Source organism: Paramormyrops kingsleyae, chromosome 24 (assembly GCF_048594095.1).
Source record: "Paramormyrops kingsleyae isolate MSU_618 chromosome 24, PKINGS_0.4, whole genome shotgun sequence".
NCBI lineage: Eukaryota > Metazoa > Chordata > Actinopteri > Osteoglossiformes > Mormyridae > Paramormyrops > Paramormyrops kingsleyae.
This window is the reverse complement of record NC_132820.1, coordinates 22,367,820-22,387,444: the sequence shown is the minus strand read 5'-3', so window position 1 is coordinate 22,387,444 and position 19,625 is coordinate 22,367,820. Positions and strand designations below refer to the sequence as shown.

Sequence of the window (19,625 nt, the reverse complement as noted above, 5' to 3'; positions counted from 1 at the left end):
TTCGCGATGCAGTAAATGAAAGAAAAATAAGTATTGAGTATTGTTCATCAGAAGAGATGGTTGCTGACATGTTGACCAAACCTGTATCAAAAGTAAGAATGTTGAAGTTCAAATGTTTTCTTTTTGGAAGTGAATAGAGATGTATAATACCACTAACAGGTGTTTTCATATGATGAGAACAAGTGGGGGTGTTGGATTATGTGTTCTCATCTCATATGTTTGTATTATTTCTGATTATTAAGTTTTTTCCACGATGTTGACAAAAAGGGTCTATTTTTTCTTTTCTGCGCATGTATAATGTGTGACACGATGTATGCTGCGTGTGGAGTGATTTCTTCTCTCTTTCTGTAAGTTTTTCATGACAGCAGACGTGTGTAGACGTGTGTCAAAATGTATGCTTTAAAACGAAAATGTAAATACTGAAAAGACGTAAAATAAAACACCAGTTTACAATATTAATCAGTTTATTGATTTACACAAATGAATGAAGAGAACATTTGGTTCATACATATGGAGGCAGAAAGCTCAACAATAAGGTTAAGATAGGTCAAGTTAAGATTGTATAACATAAAATAGCATATAAGTTAAGACTAAGACAGGATAACTTACCATAAGGTTAAGATAAGATTATATGATATAAGATACCATAGTATAAGAATGATAGGATTGTATCATGTATTTATAGGATTCCTATAAATGTTTGTATGAATGCTTACCATCTTTTTCAATCAGATTTATAAATGAGTTCCCCGATTAATCTGTTTACATGAAAACATCTTAATTGCATTAAGGCATGTAAACGTAGCCACCTAACAAAGATAAAGATAATGTTTATTGTCATTGTCACTTGGACAACGAAACTGAAAATGCAATTCAAGTCAATGTGAGGTATAAAAAGAGTAATAAAATATTACAAAATATACAAATTGCATTGAATACTGCATTGACTATACCGACTGCACTGAATAACCATACTGCACTGATTAAATATAAGAAATGAACTGTTATGTTTTGCATTTAACGCCATGATTGCTAGGGGTGTGGTCCTGGTCAAGACAATCTCCTGAACTCCAAACTGAATGTCAGAATGGGAAAGAAAGGTGATTTAAGCAATTTTGAGCGTGGCATGGTTGTTGGTGCCAGACGGGCCGGTCTGAGTATTTCACAATCTGCTCAGTTACTGGGATTTTCACGCACAACCATTTCTAGGGTTTACAAAGAATGGTGTGCAAAGGGAAAAACATGCAGTATGCGGCAGGCCTGTGGGCGAAAATGCCTTGTTGATGCTAGAGGTCAGAGGAGAATGGGACGACTGATTCAAGCTGATAGAAGAGCAACTTTGACTGAAATAACCACTCGTTACAACTGAGGTATGCAGCAAAGCATTTGTGAAGCCACAACACGCACGACCTTGAGGCGGATGGGCTACAACAGCAGAAGACCCCACCGGGTACCATTCATCTCCACTACAAATAGGAAAAGAGGCTACAATTTGTCCATCCCTTTATGACCACCATGTACCCATCCTCTGATGGCTACTTCCAGCAGGATAATGCACCATGTCACAAAGCTCGAATCATTTCAAATTGGTTTCTTGAACATGACAATGAGTTCACTGTACTTAAATGGCCCCCACAGTCACCAGATCTCAACCCAATACACTGTAAAAAATAAACCGTAAATTTTACGGTAAAAAACTGGCAGCTGTGGTTGCCAGAACTTTACCGTCAAAAATACGGTAGCAACGTTATTGGTTTTACAGGACTGCACCCACTGTACTGTATATTTTACGGATTTTAATTGTTTTTTTTACGGTTTATAACTGTCTAATTAACATATTTATGTTGCTATAAAAACAGTTTATACCTGTCAAATTCCAGGGTTTACATTGTAATATTCTGCCTTTTATGTCTCCCTCAACTTGCTCTTTGTAAGCAAGTTGTCCATGAAGGGCAGCCACTCATGGCTGTGCCCAGGAAGCTGGGGGTTAAGGGCCTTGCTCAAGGACCCACAGACATGCTGAGACTGGATTTGAACCAGTGACCTTGTGATTATTGGCACACAGGCTTAACCCACTGAGCCACACAGAACACATGGACCCTGTTGCTTGAGTACAAGAACTTTTATAAATAAATTACAAATATCAACTCTAAACACAGAAAGCATACAATAGGTATTTTAGACATCCAGAAATTGTGCAAATGTTGCAAAAGTAGTCAAGTAGAAAACAATTTGAATAGTGGAATATAATCGTGTGCATTATATGTGTGTATGATCAGCAGGGTTTAAATATGAGTACAGTCAATCAATTTCAATACATCTATATTGTACAGCACAAAACTATATACAGTACTATATGCTATATACAATATCTATACAGTATCTAAGTAGTATTGCATTTGTAAAATGCAACTAGAAAACCCCTTGTCTCATGCTGTCTTGCCATGCTTCCCCAAAGATAATACTTGTTACAGTTCGCATCAGTTAGCATAGCACTGCGCTAGCAGACCATAGCTGCTCTGGGTAAAATTGTTCTAAAATACGTTACACAGCAAATGTGCCAGTGTTAAATTAACACTGCATACTGTTTATATTGGCCCACAGCATTCAGTGTTACCTATAATACTTTACAGTGTGCAGTGAGTGTTGTTTTTACAGTGTTAATATTTATTAATTCATATAGTGTTCAATTGACAACCTAGACTGTTAAGTCATCAGCTCCACATATTAGCCCCATTTCAATATGCACACAAGAAGTCATAAGGATCAGAAGAGCCACCCCAGATTCACCCACCATAATGAGAAAGACTCTGACCAAAAAAGACCAGCTTTTTCTTGTCTTATGTTAAAGTGTTGTTGGCTAAGTTCTGTCTGATCTTGAAGATTAAAGAGCTGTGGTATGCTTTCTGTGTTTAGAGTTGATATTTGTAATTTATTTATAAAAGTTCTTGTACTCAAGCAACAGGGTCCATGTGTTCTGTATGGCTCAGTGGGCTAAGCCTGTGTGCCAATAATCACAAGGTCACCGGTTCAAATCCAGTTTCAGCATGTCTGTGGGTCCTTGAGCAAGGCCCTTAACCCCCAGCTTCCTGGGCACAGCCATGAGTGGCTGCCCTTCATGGACAACTTACTTACAAAGAGCAAGTTGAGGGAGACATAAAAGGCAGTTTCCCCATGGGGACTTGCAGTCAAATATAAGAACATTGTTAAACAGCTTTAAGTTACATTTTCATGTTGAGTTAACTTAAATATATAAGTACACTTAAAAAAAGTGAACAAGTGAATGTTGGGAGATATAAAAAAAAATGTTAATTGATCTCAAAATGTATAAACAGGGTAACTTGGGTATTTTAAGTAAGAACAAATTATTTTGCATGAGTACAACAAACTCAAAACTAGATTTTTCTGTTTACTTAAAACTGGAAATTTCATAACTTAAAAAATTTGATGTAACTGATTACCTCAAATTTTTTGAGTTTTGCCAACTTATTCGGGATTACAGTGCAGTATATTGTTAATTTTACTGCAATAAACCATATTTTCATATGTTTTTAACTGTGAAATGTAAGGTCTTACTCTGTAAAACTAATTACGGTTTTTCACTGTAAATTCTAAGGTTATCGCATGTTTTGTGGAATATGGTTTTATCCGGTAGCATTTATACGGAATTTTACTGTTAAATCTACGGACATTTTTTACAGTGTAGAGCATCTTTGGGATGTGGTGGAACGGGAGCTTCGTGCCCTGGATGTGCATCCCACAAATCTCCATCAACTGCAAGATGCTATCCTATCAATATGGGCCAACATTTCTAAAGAATGCTTTCAGCACCTTGTTGAATCAATGCCACGTAGAATTAAGGCAGTTCTGAAGGCGAAAGGGGGTCAAACACCGTATTAGTATGGTGTTCCTAATAATCCTTTAGGTGAGTGTATATATATATAATATTTATATTATAATATTATATTATTTAAGCTAATTTCCTAGATCCTTAAATTTGCAAGCAATCATTTGAAGAACATAAGAACATAAGAAATTTACAAACGAGAGGAGGCCATTCGGCCCATCAAGCTCGTTTGGGGAGACCTTAGCTAATAGCTCAGAGTTGTTAAAATCTTATCTAGCTCTGATTTAAAGGAACCCATGGTTTTAGCTTCCACTACAATAGCAGGAAGACTATTCCATACTCTGACTACACGCTGTGTAAAGAAATGCTTCCTCAAATTTGTTTTAAAATGTTCTCCCGCTAATTTCCACTTATGGCCACGAGTTCTAGTATTTAGACTAATATTGAAATAGTCATTTGGCTGAAGAGCATCCAGACCCGTTAGAATCTTATAGACCTGAATCATATCCCCCCTTAGTCTCCTTTGCTCAAGGCTGAACAGATTCAGTTCCGCTAACCTCTCCTCATAAGACATTCCTCTAAGACCAGGAATCATTCTCGTAGCTCTTCGTTGCACCTTTTCTAAGGCAGCAATGTCCTTCTTGAGGTATGGTGACCAAACCTGCACACAGTATTCTAGGTGGGGTCTTACCAAGGAATTATATAAGTGTAACATCACCTCCCTTGACTTAAACTCCACACATCTAGAGATATAACCCAACATTCTGTTCGCCTTTTTTATTGCTTCCCCACATTGGCGAGAGTGGGACATGGAAGCATCAACATACATACCGAGATCTTTCTCGTAATCAGCTACCTTTATTTCAGTGGAACCCATAAAATATCTGTACTGTATATTTCTGCTCCCTGCATGGATTACCTTACATTTATCTGTGTTAAATTTCATCTGCCAAGTATCAGCCCATTCGCTAATTAAATCCAGATCCCGTTGAAGCCTCTCTGCTGCTAGATTAGTATCTGCTACCCCGCCCACCTTAGTGTCGTCTGCAAATTTAACCAGTTTACTGTATGTATTCGTGTCAATATCATTAATGTAAATTAGGAACAATAGTGGTCCTAAAATTGAACCCTGCGGTACCCCACTATAAACGGATGCCCACTGTGACATAGTGCCTCTAATAACTACTCGCTGCTTCCTATCAGTTAGCCAGTTTTTGATCCAAGCTGCCACAGTTCCTAAAATTCCTGCAGCTTTAAGCTTTAACAAGAGCCGTTTGTGGGGGACAACATCAAAGGCTTTCTGGAAATCTAAGTAAATCACATCATAGGCCTTTTTGTGATCAATTTCACTTGTAGCTTCCTCAAAGAACTCAAGCAGATTCGTTAAGCAGGATCTACCTCTCCTAAATCCATGTTGGCTATCCTTTATAATGTTATTTGCATCTAGGTAATCTACCATTTTCACTTGAATTATAGCTTCCATTATTTTTCCAGTAATGCTAGTTAAACTGATTGGCCTATAGTTTGCTGGATTACTTCTATCCCCTTTTTTGAATATGGGTGTTATATTAGCATGCTTCCAATCTGATGGTACCACACCCGCAGATAACGATTTCTGGAATATTAAAGTCAAAGGTTGGCTAATAATATCCCTCATCTCTTTCAAGACTAAAGGTAAGATGCCATCAGGCCCCTGCGATTTATTTATTTTGAGTTTAGCTAGGCTTAGTATCACATCAACCTCAGTTATACATATATTGGTCATAGACGATGCTGTATTCGTATTAATAGGTGGTAAGTTACTTGTGTTCTCTATTGTGAACACCCTTGAAAAATTATCATTAAACTCGTTTACCATATCAATTTCGTTATCAATTATAAGGCCCTTACTATCCTGCAAATTAGTGATTTCAGCTTTTAGTGCTCTCTTGGAGTTAAAATATTGGAAGAAACCTTTACTGTCATGCTTAGCCTCCAATGCAATTTTTCTTTCTACATCCCTCTTTGATAGCCTAATGTCATTTTTTAACTCTGCCTGTAGACTTAGATACTCCTGCTTGATTTTGAAATCATTAGTTATTTTCCAGTTGTGGAACAGAGCCCTTTTCCTCCTGACTTTATTCTTAATTTCCTTAGTAAACCACCTTGGTTGCCGTTTCCTAGATTTAGTTTTGCTGGAAACAGGTATGAAGTCCTCTTGCACTTGCAACAATGTGCTTTTGAAAAATTCCCATGCCTCTTCAACTGTTTTGCTATTTAACTCTGTCCAGTTTACAGTTTCTAATTTCCGTCTCATACCATTAAAGTTAGCCTTCCTAACATTGTATACTTTTAATTTAGACTTTGCTCTTCGGACACTAAAATTAACCTCGAATTTAACCATGTTATGATCACTACCGTACAATGGGTCTAAAACCTCTAATTTTCCAATCCTATCCTGGTTATTACAAAAAACGAGATCAAGAAGGGCTTCTCCCCTGGTAGGAGTATTAACAAACTGAGTAAAAAAACAATCCTGTACTAATTCCACCATCTCAAGTTCATTTACAGAAGAGCCAGAGACTGTGTCCCACTGTATCCCAGGTAAATTAAAATCACCCATAACCACCACATCATTTTTATTACTCATAATCCTGATATCATCATATAATATTCTGCTTTCCTCTACAGCTACATTAGGTGCCCTATAACAAACCCCGACAATTAGGCCATTTGAATCTTTAGCATCAAGTTTGATCCATACAGCTTCTGAATTTTTATTTTTATCAGTGAGATCCCTTGCCTGCAAGTTTTCTTTTACGTATACTGCAACACCACCTCCCTTCTTGCCTATCCGGTCTCTACGGAACAACGTATAACCATCCATATTATATTCATCACCATCATTGTCACTCATCCATGTTTCAGTTATTCCTATAATGTCGTAATTGTCAGAAGAAATTAAAGCCTCTAAGTCATTAATTTTGTTTCTAATACTCCTAGCATTCAAATACAGACCACTAATGGTAGGCCTTTTACAGTGTCTACTTTTAATATTTATTTGGGCTTTCCGTCTCTCCCCACATAAATTCTTAACTGACCTCCCTGCCCCCCCAGTCCCTAGTTTAAACATTCCTCAACTATTCTGCACATACGCCTCCCCAATACACTGGTTCCCCTATGGTTCAGATGCAACCCGTAAGAGAGAATGAACCTTTACTATGTGAGAAAGAGAAGTGCTCCTCCCTGCTTAATCAACTTAAAACACATAAAACATTCTCCTTCACCTTTCCCCTTATACTACAAGCCTTCCATTTCAGTTTAGCTGATTCTTAGCACAGCTGACTAGTAAATTTCTAGTCAGGCGAAAGGGGGTCAAACATCGTATTAGTATGGTGTTCCTAATTATCCTTTAGGTGAGTATATATGCATGATAACGTCATGTGTGCAAAATGTTTGTGCATATACAAGGAGGAAGCTTTTTTAGACATTTTAATGAATGGTCATTAGCGTCGATAGCTAGTTGATCACTTGTGTTGAGCCAAAAAACTTGCAGGCTCCATTTTTAGGGCCTATTCATTTTTATACTTTTAAAGGTCTTGCTGAGTGTAGAGCTGAAATTGTGCTTGTCTCAGAGGCTTGAGAGTACAGCAAGGGAAGACGAAGTGTCTCCGGGACGACCACAGGCAACCTGGCACTGCCCGGGCAGATGAAAGAAGAAGGGCACAGAGCCAGGTTGGGCACCACAGCGCTATCCAGCCCATGGTTGACGATGGTCACATTCCACCAGAACCTCCCAACACTAACTCCCCGGGGAACTTCCAAGCAGCAGAGCAGATCCCAACAGCCGAGGATTAAAGGAAAGGAGAGATTCTGGCAGGAAGAAGATCTTGTGGCCAAAGTTTGGAGAACAGATGTGTTACAAATGAAATATCACATTAAGCCTGGGTTATTTCACCATTTTTATTACAGGGAAATTTGTGAAACTCATATTTGAAATAAAAGTATGTGCTACAGCTTAATCATTTTTTCATACATTATTTTGTATTTTCAAAATGTCTTTATTGTAAACTGCACAGCATGTGCCGCTGTGAGCACTATCCCCCGTACAGGAACTATGAATAAGAAGCCTTTAACCTGGGCAGAAAATACATTGTTTTTTTTCCCCCTTGTCGTGTCCGGCAGTTTAGCAAGCAGGATGTTAGTCTGGGTGCTTTATTGTGCCAACACTTTTATTTTGCAAAGTGGAGCTTTGGATTTAAGCTCCTCTTGTTACTTGAGGTATACTCTTTATTAATCATTTTTATGTCATTGCGCCACAAAGCCGGAGCTGACAGGGGCGGTTAGTGGGAAAGAGATAGAGAGAGAAAGTGAGAAAGGAGAGAAAGGGGTAAGAGACAGAGGAAGTAGAAAAATAAATAAATACATAATAAAAATAAAATAAGGAGGGGGGTCAGAGAGAGAGAGAGAGAGACAGGGAAAGAGAAATAATACATAACAAACAGTAGAACAAAAAGGAAAGAGTGATAAAAGGACAGCTTCTGCATCTTGCTGCTTTACACCGTATCATCACACCAGCTGCTGTATCTGAAAGATAAGATCCAGGGACACACACAAACAGTATACACACAAAAAAACCAGTGGTACCGTTATGACATGGGAATATGCTTGTGCCAGTATCTGCTTCTGGAATTAAATACGTTAATACCAACGAAAGAAAATAAATATATATACATAAGCAGACCACCAGGAACACTGTCTAAATATCGCCGTACCCGTATCTGCATCTGAGAGGAGGGAGTGGAAGCCACACACCAACTTTCACACATACTCTCACACACACACACACCCAGACAAGGAGAAAGAGGGATAAAATGGGGGAAGAGAGCCCTAGACTCTCTTGTGTGTGTGTGTGTGTGTACATGTGTGCGTGCATGTCTATGTGTGTGTGCATTCTAAGTGTATGTGTGTTGATATGAAAGTGTGTGTATGTGTGTGCGTGTGCATATGTACGTGTATGTGTGTGTGTTTATGCATACGTGTATGTGTGTGTGTACGCATATGTGTATGTGTGTATGTTTGTGTGCTGTGAGTGTATGTATGAGTGTGCAGGTTAACATGGAATGATTCCCAGTGAGTGTGCGAGGCCACAACAACACCGCCCTGGGGCCCCCAGACGGCCGGGAGAGCTCCGACAGGTCATGGACCCAGCCGCCCCACAGCGGCCAGGTACCCGGGCCCCCCGCCACCGTATGGCTGCGCGCCCACCCCAGGAAGGCAGGGGGGGAGGCACCGGGTGCCCCCCACCGGCGAGCACGAGCCAGGAACCCCACGGCCACAGGCCCGGGGGCCGGCCACGCAGGCACGGACAGAGCCAGGAGCCCGGACCACCCGCACACCCCGCGGGGGCCCCGCCAGCCCCGGGGAGACCCGCCCCCCCCCCATTGTTTTTAAGTCGGTCTTAATGAAATAGTACCAGTTTCAGAGGGCATTAAGTTGAAAAATACACAGTGAAATATCTAATAATAATAATAATATCTGAACATTCAAACACAGCATACAACTCAGTTTGCAAATTTAAATTTTATTTTAAAGAACTGTGTAATTTCAGAGCCAAATGCCGTGTGCCCACAAATATTTGAATTATTATTGTTTATTATAAATGCCAAATACATTCCTGGAGCCTTCGATTTAGCATACACAGTGCCCTCTACAGGATCCTGTCGAAACAGCATCTGCTTCAACCTCGTTCACGAAATATGCGTTTTTTTCACAAAACGTTTTTCTTTATAAATCCCAAAATCTTCCTATAAATGTTTGTATGAATGCTTACCATCTTTTTCAATCAGATTTATAAATGAGTTCCCCGATTAATCTGTTTACATGAAAACATCTTAATTGCATTAAGGCATGTAAACGTAGCCACCTAACAAAGATAAAGATAATGTTTATTGTCATTGTCACTTGGACAACGAAACTGAAAATGCAATTCAAGTCAATGTGAGGTATAAAAAGAGTAATAAAATATTACAAAATATACAAATTGCATTGAATACTGCATTGACTATACCGACTGCACTGAATAACCATACTGCACTGATTAAATATAAGAAATGAACTGTTATGTTTTGCATTTAGCGCCATGATTGCTTTGGGGAAAAAACAGTTTTTCAGGCGATTTGTCCTGGTTTTCATGGCTCTGTATCTCTTGCCTGATGGCAAAAGCTGAAAGAGACAGTGATGTGATGAATCCTGTGAAATGTCCAAAGCTTTTTTCCGGCATCGGGAGGTGTAGATCTGTTCCAGGGAGGGGAGAGGGCAGCCAATCGTTTTCTCCGCTGCCCTGATGACCCTGTGGAGAGCTCTCATGTCTGAGGAAGTGCAGCTGCCGTACCACTCTCCATGGAACAGTGATAAAAGGCATGGAGCAGATTTCTGGGGAGACGGTTCTTTCTGAGGATTCTCAGAAAAAACAGTCTCTACTGCGCTTCTTCAGCAACTCCTTAGTGTTCTTAGGTAACTTGGTGACTTAGCAAACTGCATGTTCCTCATCTCCTCTGTATGGACCTTAGAGCTGTAGGGAACTTGTAAATTCTAAAGGGTTCACAAACTTCTAAGCACCATTGTTGTTTTATTGTATGCATGACCATTGGCTAAGATATGTGATCATTGTTTGGCTGTAGTGGAGGCTGACTGATATTCTGCAAAGTACTCAATTTCAGTAAATCTGCAGAGTGTCCTGCTGAGTGATTATAAGGGGATTGAATAATGTTTATTGCATCTGTATTCCACAGACGGCTATGAAGAGGGCAGGAGGAAGGCCAAAGAGGCAGAGACGATGTCTGACCTCCAGTCTGAAGCAGAGGTGTCTAGGCAAAGGCCACCAAGGTGTATAAGGTATGTCAGTTTGTGTCACATCACTATTACTTTTCCCGTTCACACGCTGTTTAAAGTCTTGTTTTCTATTAAACTTCACTGAATTGAATTGGTACGGGTCGAGGTTTGCCTTTTATTTTACACAGTTTTCCATTCAAGGTTCAAGGTCACTTTATTGTCATCAGCAGCTTCATACATGTACAAAGAGTGATGAAACAATGTTTCTCCATGGACCCAGTACAACATATAGTAACATATAGTAACACTTAACATCACAGTAACAGGACGTGCAAGGTGCACACAGGCAGTAAATAAATAGTGCAGAGATATAAACTTCGTAAGTAAGTGCAGTTGCTCATGTTTGTAACCCCGCAACTGCACCACCTTTTGCAGTAATCACTGCCAACAAGCAATCTCTGTACTTCACCATGAGACGTCTGCATTTGCCAAAAGGTAGTTTGGCTCACTCCTCCTGAGCAAACTGCTCAAGCTGTCTTAGGTTTGAAGGGTGGCGTTTCCACTGCAATTGTTAGATTTTTCCATAGATGGTAAATATGATTAAGATCTGGGCTCATAGAGGGCCATTTAACAATTGTCCAATGTTTTTTTCTCAGCCATTCCTGAGTGCTTTTAGCTGTATGTTTTGGGTCATTATCCTGTTGGAGGACCCATGACCTGTGACTGAGGCTGAGCTTTCTGACACTGGGCAGTATGTTTCACTCCAGGATGCCTTGGTAGTCTAGAGACTTCATTGTGCCCTGAACAGATTCAAGGTTCCCTGTGCCAGATGCAGCAAAGCAGCCCCAGAACAAAACCGAGCTCCTCCATGTTACACAGTAGGTATGGTGTTCTTTTCTTCTAAAGCTTCATCTTGCTTCTGTAAACAGAGCTGATGTGACTGGCCAAAAAGCTCCAATTTTGTCTCACCAGTCCAAAGGACATTCTCCCAGAAACTTTGGGGCTTGTCAAAATGCATTTTGCTGAATTCCACTCTAGCTTTTTCATGTTTCTCTATTAATAGTGGAGTCCTCCTGGATTCTCTTCCACGGAACCCATTATTGTTCAAAAGGCGACGGATGGTGCGATCAGTAAGTGACGTACCTTGATCTTGGAGCTCAGTTTGAATGGTTTTGAATGCTTTCCATGGCTCTTTCTACCATCCGCACTATCCTTCTGATCAACCTGGGTTGCATTTCCTCACAGTTTTGTGCAATGACCTCATGCTGCCATCTTGGGGCATTGCCAGTCTTAATGCATTGTCAGTCTTAGTGCATTGTCAGTCTTGGTGCATTGCCAGTCTTGGTGCATTGTCAGTCTTAGTGCATTGCCAGTCTTGGTGCATTGTCAGTCTTGGTGCATTGTCAGTGATATTTTTTTTTCTTTGTTTTAACTGCACATTCTGTAGTACATTATAAATGAAAACAGCATCCCCCATTTATGTGGCGCAGATCCTGTGAATAAGAAGCTGTCAGCCCTGTGTACATACCCTGTACATTTCCTGGGCTCCCATATTAATCATAAACTTCAGATTTTTTATTTATTTTTTTGGGGGGGGAGGGGCATTTGGTACCTGTTGACAGGACTCACACACACACAGTCATTCACATACACACACATCCGTCCATATTAACATTAGATTGTACTCATTTTAATCTAATTGTGGAATGCAGGCCTTAAATGATTCATATTATTTCAATAAGGCCTCCCTTTAGGGGTATAGTCCATGCTTTTACGTTTGTGTAAATCAAACCAAACAAAGGACACGGCCGCATGACCCCGCGGCGCCGAACAAAGAAGCACTGTGGGACATACGGCGGCGTCCGAAACAGACTGAGGAAACGAGCACATCGCCCGCCACTGCCCAGAGTCCCGCTCGCAAACGTCCAGTCTAAACTAGGTGACCTAAGAGCGAGGTTGGGGTTCCAGCGCGATGCAAGAAACTGCAATATACCATGTTTCACGGAAACGTGGCTGACCCCCCTGGTACTGGATCTAGTGGTGACTCCGTCGGACTCTTTCTCTCTTTTTCCTGTTTCATAACTGCTTGCTGTTGGTCATTTAGTACTTGCTCTTTGTCTATGAAACTATGTCATAAATAAAAAGGACATTTAATCGAAATATTACATGCTGATTTTTTTCCTGGTTAAATAAAATCAATACAGCAGATTCTTTTATACACACACGACTGCTTTTTTTGTAACTTAATTATGCCATCTAACACGATAGGTTCTCTGTCATAAGAATATTCCAATATGTTGGTTGAGATTATTTAAGCGGTACATCAACAATCCTTGTGGGGGAAATTAATGATAATTAAACTTTGACAAACAAGGGCATAGCTGAAAAATCAGTACACTGCTAGTGAGTTACTGGCAATATAGCATAGAAATTTACTAGTCAGTTGTGCTAAGAATCAGCTAAACTGAAATGGAAGGCTTGTAGTATAAGGGAGAAGGTGAAGGAGAATGTTTTATGTGTTTTAAGTTGATTAAGCAGGGAGGAGCACTTCTCTTTCTCACATAGTAAAGGTTCATTCTCTCTTCAAATGATTGCTTGCAAATTTAAGGATCTAGGAAATTAGCTTAGTCTACTGTTGCAATGATATACAGCTGCAGACTCTTAATGGCCTTAAAGAGCAATTCAGTGAGACTGAAGTCCTGAGAGGTGTTCTCAAAGTCATTAAATCAGGAAACTTCATAGACATGCTAGTACACAAGGATAAGCTTAAAGGCTTTTTACAGTCCCATTTAGGGGGGCGAAGTAACACGGAACTATTCCAAGAGCTCATGTGCGCAAATCAGAGTGACAATGAAACACCACAACAGTTTTTGTACCGAGTCATAGGCCTCAAACAAAAGATCCTATTTGCTTCTAAATATGCTGGCACTGAATTGAAATACCATGTGACCACAGTCCAAGACATTTTCCTCCACACAGTATACCAGGGCCTCGGCCATAAGCATGATGACATACGTCGAGAACTTAAACCACTGCTTTCAGACAGCAATGTGTCTGATGAGACAATCCTAAAACAAATGATGAGGATAACAAACACTGAGAATGAAAGACAAAGACGCCTAGGGACAGTTGTGTGGCAGAGACCTGTAAATGTGCAGAGAGCGCAGCTTGAAGTTGCAGCAGCGCAAAACAACAGTACAAAGAAACATGGTTCAGATCAAGAGCCCAAAGCTGAAGTGCTCCAACAGTTAACTGAGAGAGTGGAGGAGTTAATGAAGAAAGTTGAACAACTGCAACAGCCATTGCAGACCCAACAGCCACGGTCTTGCCACAACTGCCCAGGTAAAGTAGACCAACAGAAAGCCAAATCTTACAGCTGTGCTAAATGCCTTGAACTAAACCACCCAGGTTGCACGCATTGCTTTTACTGTGGTGAAGAGGGCCACAGGGCAGTGGGTTGTCTGAAGAAACCCAAGTGTCAGGAAAACGTGAGCTGATTTCTGCTGTGGGACAGGCAGTGACCGGGCTTCACCTTCAGTCCCAATTGTGCCCACCTCACACTACTGAGTGCGACACAGAGGGCTCAGACACCAATAAGACTAAGCCAGCTATAATGAAACATAGGCCAAAAGACCACAATGAGCAAGCATTTCCCCAATCCCCTCTTCTCATACCCAGTCAAATGAGTAGGCGCCTGGTTAAGTTTATAGGTGCCAAGGCTCTTGCACGATGTAACCTCAGTGGGTTGACAGTCGATGCACTGCTAGATGCAGGAGCTCAACTGAGTATGATCAACAGAGGTTGGAAGGAGAGGTACCTACCAGACGCCCCGGTGAGGCCTCTCAGTGAAATATGTGATGATAAGGAAGAGCTGGAGGTCCATGCTGTAAATGGAGACTTTCTTCCTTTTGATGGCTAGGTCCTGATCACGGTCAGCTTGAGCGCTAATGGCAGCTTCAGCGAGCCCATCACAGTGCCTTTTCTTGTCTGCAGTGTTCCGCTTGATCACCCACTACTTGGGTTTAATTTGCTAGAGGAAGTGGTTTAGAGTCAGCCAGGGGAACTTGTCCCAGCCCTTACCATGCTTCTCTCTGATGCAATGTCAATGCCCTCTGAGAAGCCTGAGCTGTTAGTGAGCTTCATTCATGCTGGCAAATCCTCCAGACATCAGGGGCGTCACATAATGCTATGTCATCCAATCTTAGTTTAACATTATCTTAACGTATCCTATCTTAATCTTATCTTATCCTAAGTACTTGTGAGATCTCTCACCTAATTATTTGCAGGTTCTGTGAAAAACCATTTACATCACACAGATAGCCCATCTCCACAGCCATCTCTAGGACCCTGGGGATGGCACTCAGCTGGTCCAGCGCATCACTAGGAAATATCACCTCAACTTCATCAACCCAATTCTCACCATACGAGTAGTGAGCCTCTGAGTTTTGAGTCCTCCCCTACTTGCAGATGTAAATTGCATTTAAAAATTCATTCCAAAACTGAATACACCAGTGATAAGTAAAACACTTGGCCTCATAGGTCATTTTAGGGCAATTGCTTAGATAATAGTCATGCAACTTATTGAATCTTTCCATTTTTTCAAAAACAACAGTAGGGGACATAAATGGGGGTGTCGGACCCGTAACCAGCTGAGATGAGGGGGCTGCAGCCTGTGCTGGAACCTGATACAGAGAGGTGGGCTGGAGCTGAAGATGGATGTGGGGCTGGACTTACAGGTGAGAGTATGCGTAGTGACGGAGGAGGAGAGTGTAAAAAAAGATGGAGATGGAGAGGAGACAAAAGAGGATGGGACTGGTGACGGAACTAAGAAGTGGAGGAGAAGGCGGGTGAGCAGGGCTCAGGTTCTGACACTGATGGAGTGCGACACAGGATTGATTGATTGATTGATTGATTCCCTTTTTTGCTGTTGCAATTCACCATGTCACTAGTCACAAGTACCAGCGAAAAGCAGGCCATCAACCCGACCATACATACACAAACATTATAGGGGGGCAGACAGGTCAGGAAGACAGCGGACTGTAGGAAAACTCAGAGAAACAGATTACGTGAGGAGAGTGGAGGTGAATAAAAAAAACAGCCCCCAGACTGTACTCCAGTAGGAAGTACAATATAGGAACAGAAAAAAAAAACACCTCAGCAATAAGCACATAGTCACCACATCTCACAACACTAAAGTCGAGACTTGCAACAGGGGAGGGGAATGGGGAGGTGGAGGTAGTCCAGCATAGACAAACAGCCGTCCGTTCCTGCAGCCAAACGGCGCTGTACAAGGACCCGTTCGTTCACGCTGGGGGTATGAAGCGGCGAAGGCGTGGGATGGGGGTAGGGTGTCCTTGTGGTTGGGGGAGAGGAATGCAAGAGAGTCTCACTGCCTTGTTCTTCAGGGGGAGTTGTTGAGCTCAGCAGAGGCCTTGGCCAAGGCCCGTGCTGATTAGGGGGGAGCCAAAAGCAGATAGAATGGGGTTGTTTGGGTTTTCAGGCGAGAAACTGTAATTTCGCAGTTCCTCTAATGTCCATGCTGGTCTCCGCCATCCAAAATCCTTTGCAGAGCCGTGAGCCTCTCCATGATGTTATCAAATCTGCGGTCCATAGTCACGGTGATGTTATTAAATCTGCGGTCGTTAGACACAGTGATGTTATCCAGTTTGCGATCTATAGCCATAGTCTGGGCGCCAACAGCTCTGCCAAGTCCGTCAATCATCCCGGCCAGCCTAGTTGGGCTTTGAGCGGCTGTCACCGTTTTCTTCAATTTCCGATAAGTCAGGGCAATGCCTAATCCAATCAGCATCAGACCTGTAATCATGGTTCCGAATAGGTAAATGTCTTCGATGTCCTCCACGGAAAGAGCTGCCAGACACACGACCCTCCACTTCTCCCATCCGTCCATCGTGTAGCCAGCTGCGTATGTTCCTGCAGAACAGTCAGGTTCCCCTGAACCTGGGCTTCTCGTCGAGAAGATGGTGTCAATTGCGTTGAGAGACCAGTTGATCAAATCCATAATTTCCTTAGTTTTGAAGAGCAGGGCTGAGAGAGTCTCTCAAGTATAGACAGTAAGACAGTAGACTAGACGAGACGAGAGAAGCAAAGCAGGGAAGATAAGGGGAGGGAGAGGGAGAGAAGTGCGTCCGCCTCCGATGAGAGCTCAGTGAAGGATGGTTGCAACCTCGTCGTCACTCTGGGTGAGATCCTCACACGGGATCTTCTCACCCACCTAGGTTGAGTTGAAGGGGTTTACCAATTTGCTGTTACGGAAGCGTAGTAGACTCTGTAAATTTTTTGTAAATGGTCCCTTTTGTTTTTTACACCTCTTTCCACGTCCTGACCGGCCTCCCGCTGTATTTCTACGGCGTCCTGAGCCCTGCTGACCCCTGCTGGTTGCCACCGGGGTGGGAGTAGACGCAGTGGCGGCAGACATGGTCATGGAGCTGGCTGCCGGCGGCCCAGTGCGGCATTTCCTCTGACGGCCTCCACTACTGGTACTGGTTCGTCCTTTGGGATTAAAAAGACAGGGGACAGCACATTTAATTAAACTGAATCCTTATGTCACTCTACAACAAAACTACATCACACACATCACAGATATCACACTTGGCAGTCAGTATTGCACATTGAGAAAAATTCTGTCATCTTATTGGATACAGGAAATATAGGCTTTGGAGACTTATGCGCTGGTCTTGAATTGGGCCGCCTGCGTTTCAACAGGGGAACTTGACCTATAAAAACACGACAGTTGGTGCACAGATTCCCTGATATGCAGAACAACAGCGAAAAACAACGCTGGAAAGGTTCATGTGCACCAAATATAGTGTAGCAGGTGTTGATTAAATGAAATCTAATCAACATTATTAATTATTATTAATTCACTCAAAATCTGTATGTTTTTCTGTTAGTAATTAATATGTATATCTGTTTATGAGAAAAGAAGGGGAGAAAGTTTCATTTCTTGATGAGTTCTGTGTGCGTCGCTGCTGTGACGTCATTGACGTGTTGCGCGCTCTTGCTTCAGTCCGCGGGAGGTCTGAGCAGAGCGAGGTATGCGTTTTGTTCAGTCCTGTTCGAAAATGTGTAAAAAGAGAAATAATTACTATATATTTTATCTATGTATTATTGCGATAGATAAATGAGTTATGCGAATATGTTGTCTTTCCTTAGAACCGAATTTAAAGTTGTTTTACCTGCAAAAGTGTAGTTTTAATCGAGGGAATGCAGTGTGTCGTTGTCTGCGTAAAAGTTGGCCTGTGAAGCGTGACTGCTGATTTTTCTTCTGTGTGTGAATGTTTAGCAGGAGCAGGCAAGATTGCACAACGGATAATTAACTGCATGTTTTCTACTTATGCAGGTACAGTTTTTTATGTATTTTTATGATTTCGTTATATGTGTTCAAACTTAAATTGGTTTTATGTTTATATAATATGCTGGAAACTTTGATTGTATTAAGAAAAGTGTTATATACAAGATATATTTTGCAGATACGGTCATGTTGTACTGAAGTGATTACTAGTTACTACTATTTTCTTTATATTACAATTACTTCTTGTAAATACAAATCCTCTGTATTGTGAACTCTTGCTTCAGTCCGCGGGAGGTCTGAGCAGAGCGAGCAGGAGCAGGCAAGATTGCACAACGGATAATTAACTGCATGTTTTCTACTTATGCAGCGTAAAATACAACTGATCCAGCAGATTGACTCCGGTGTTTATTTCACAACATACAACACAACGCAGAGGGGTAGCCGAGCCGGTTACAATAGCAGCCTGCTCAATCCAAATGCTGACATCAGGAACTGACTATTAAGTAAAATCATTTATATATCTTTCAATTTCCATAAATTGCATTATTAGTATTAGGGATTGCATCTTCACTCTCAAGTTATCGAAACTAGGATTTCTGCTTTTTCTTTTTTTTTTTTTGTGATCAAATTTTAATTGGAGATTTTATAACAAAGAACACGACGGAACAGAACAAAACACACTCGACCCCCCCCCCCCCCCCAATACACTCTGAGACAGCACCTCAAAGGAAAAGAGACAAAGGACCAACAGTGGTCACCGGCAGCACCCAGCCCCAAAGAGTGCAGCTAAAAACTGAGGAGAAAAGAAATAACATACTTAAATCAGTAAGAAATGTCAAAATTAGGAAAGTAAAAATCAAAACAAAAAACAAGGAATACGGCCTCAGGACGTGACCCACAGCCAGTCCTTTACCAGCTGCACGTCATGGAGCCAGCTCTGGATCGTAGAACCAGACGAGTTGTTAATCCAGGCTGCAGAGAGTTCCAGCAGAAGCAGATCAAGGAAGGTGGACTTCCAAACAGTGGGAATGGCACGATCAGGAGACTTCCAGACAGTGGGAATGGCACGATCAGGAGACTTCCAGACAGTGGGAATGGCACGATCAGGAGACTTCCAGACAGTGGGAATGGCACGATCAGGAGACTTCCAGACAGTGGGAATGGCACGATCAGGAGAAACAGGTGAAAGGACAGAGCAAATCTGCACAGCGGGTGAAGAGGAAGAAGCAAGGAAAAAGAGATATTACAGGCCCTAAGCATGGACCTCAGCTGGAGGTAGAAAAAGTATGAGGAAGAAGGAAGATCGAATGTGACCTTAACCCCAAAGGACGAACCAGCACCAGTGGTGGAGGCCGTCGGAGGAAATGCCGCACTGGGCCGGCGGCACCCAGCTCCATCACCGTGTCTGCCGCCACTGCGTCTACTCCCTCCCCAGTGGCAACCAGCAGGGGTCAGCAGGGCTCAGGACGCCGTAGAAATACAATTCAATTCAATTCAATTCAAAAAACTTTATTTGTCCCCGAGGGGCAATTTAAAAGGCACAGAGGAGCAACGCACACAAATAACAGTAGTAACACAACAAATGACACACACACATAATGAACTATGAACAAAATAAATAAAGCTTAAAGTACAGAGGCAATAAGATGCATG

The 19,625-nt window shown here is 41.8% G+C and overlaps 1 long non-coding RNA gene across 1 annotated transcript; it reads left to right on the top strand.

The window, feature by feature from the left end:
- The first annotated feature begins 17,496 nt into the window (after positions 1 to 17,496).
- LOC140582302 (uncharacterized) lies at positions 17,497 to 18,362 on the top strand. Its single transcript, XR_011985232.1, has 2 exons — positions 17,497 to 18,020; positions 18,257 to 18,362. It is a non-coding gene; the product is annotated as an uncharacterized lncRNA (long non-coding RNA).
- Positions 18,363 to 19,625: the final 1,263 nt, after the last annotated feature.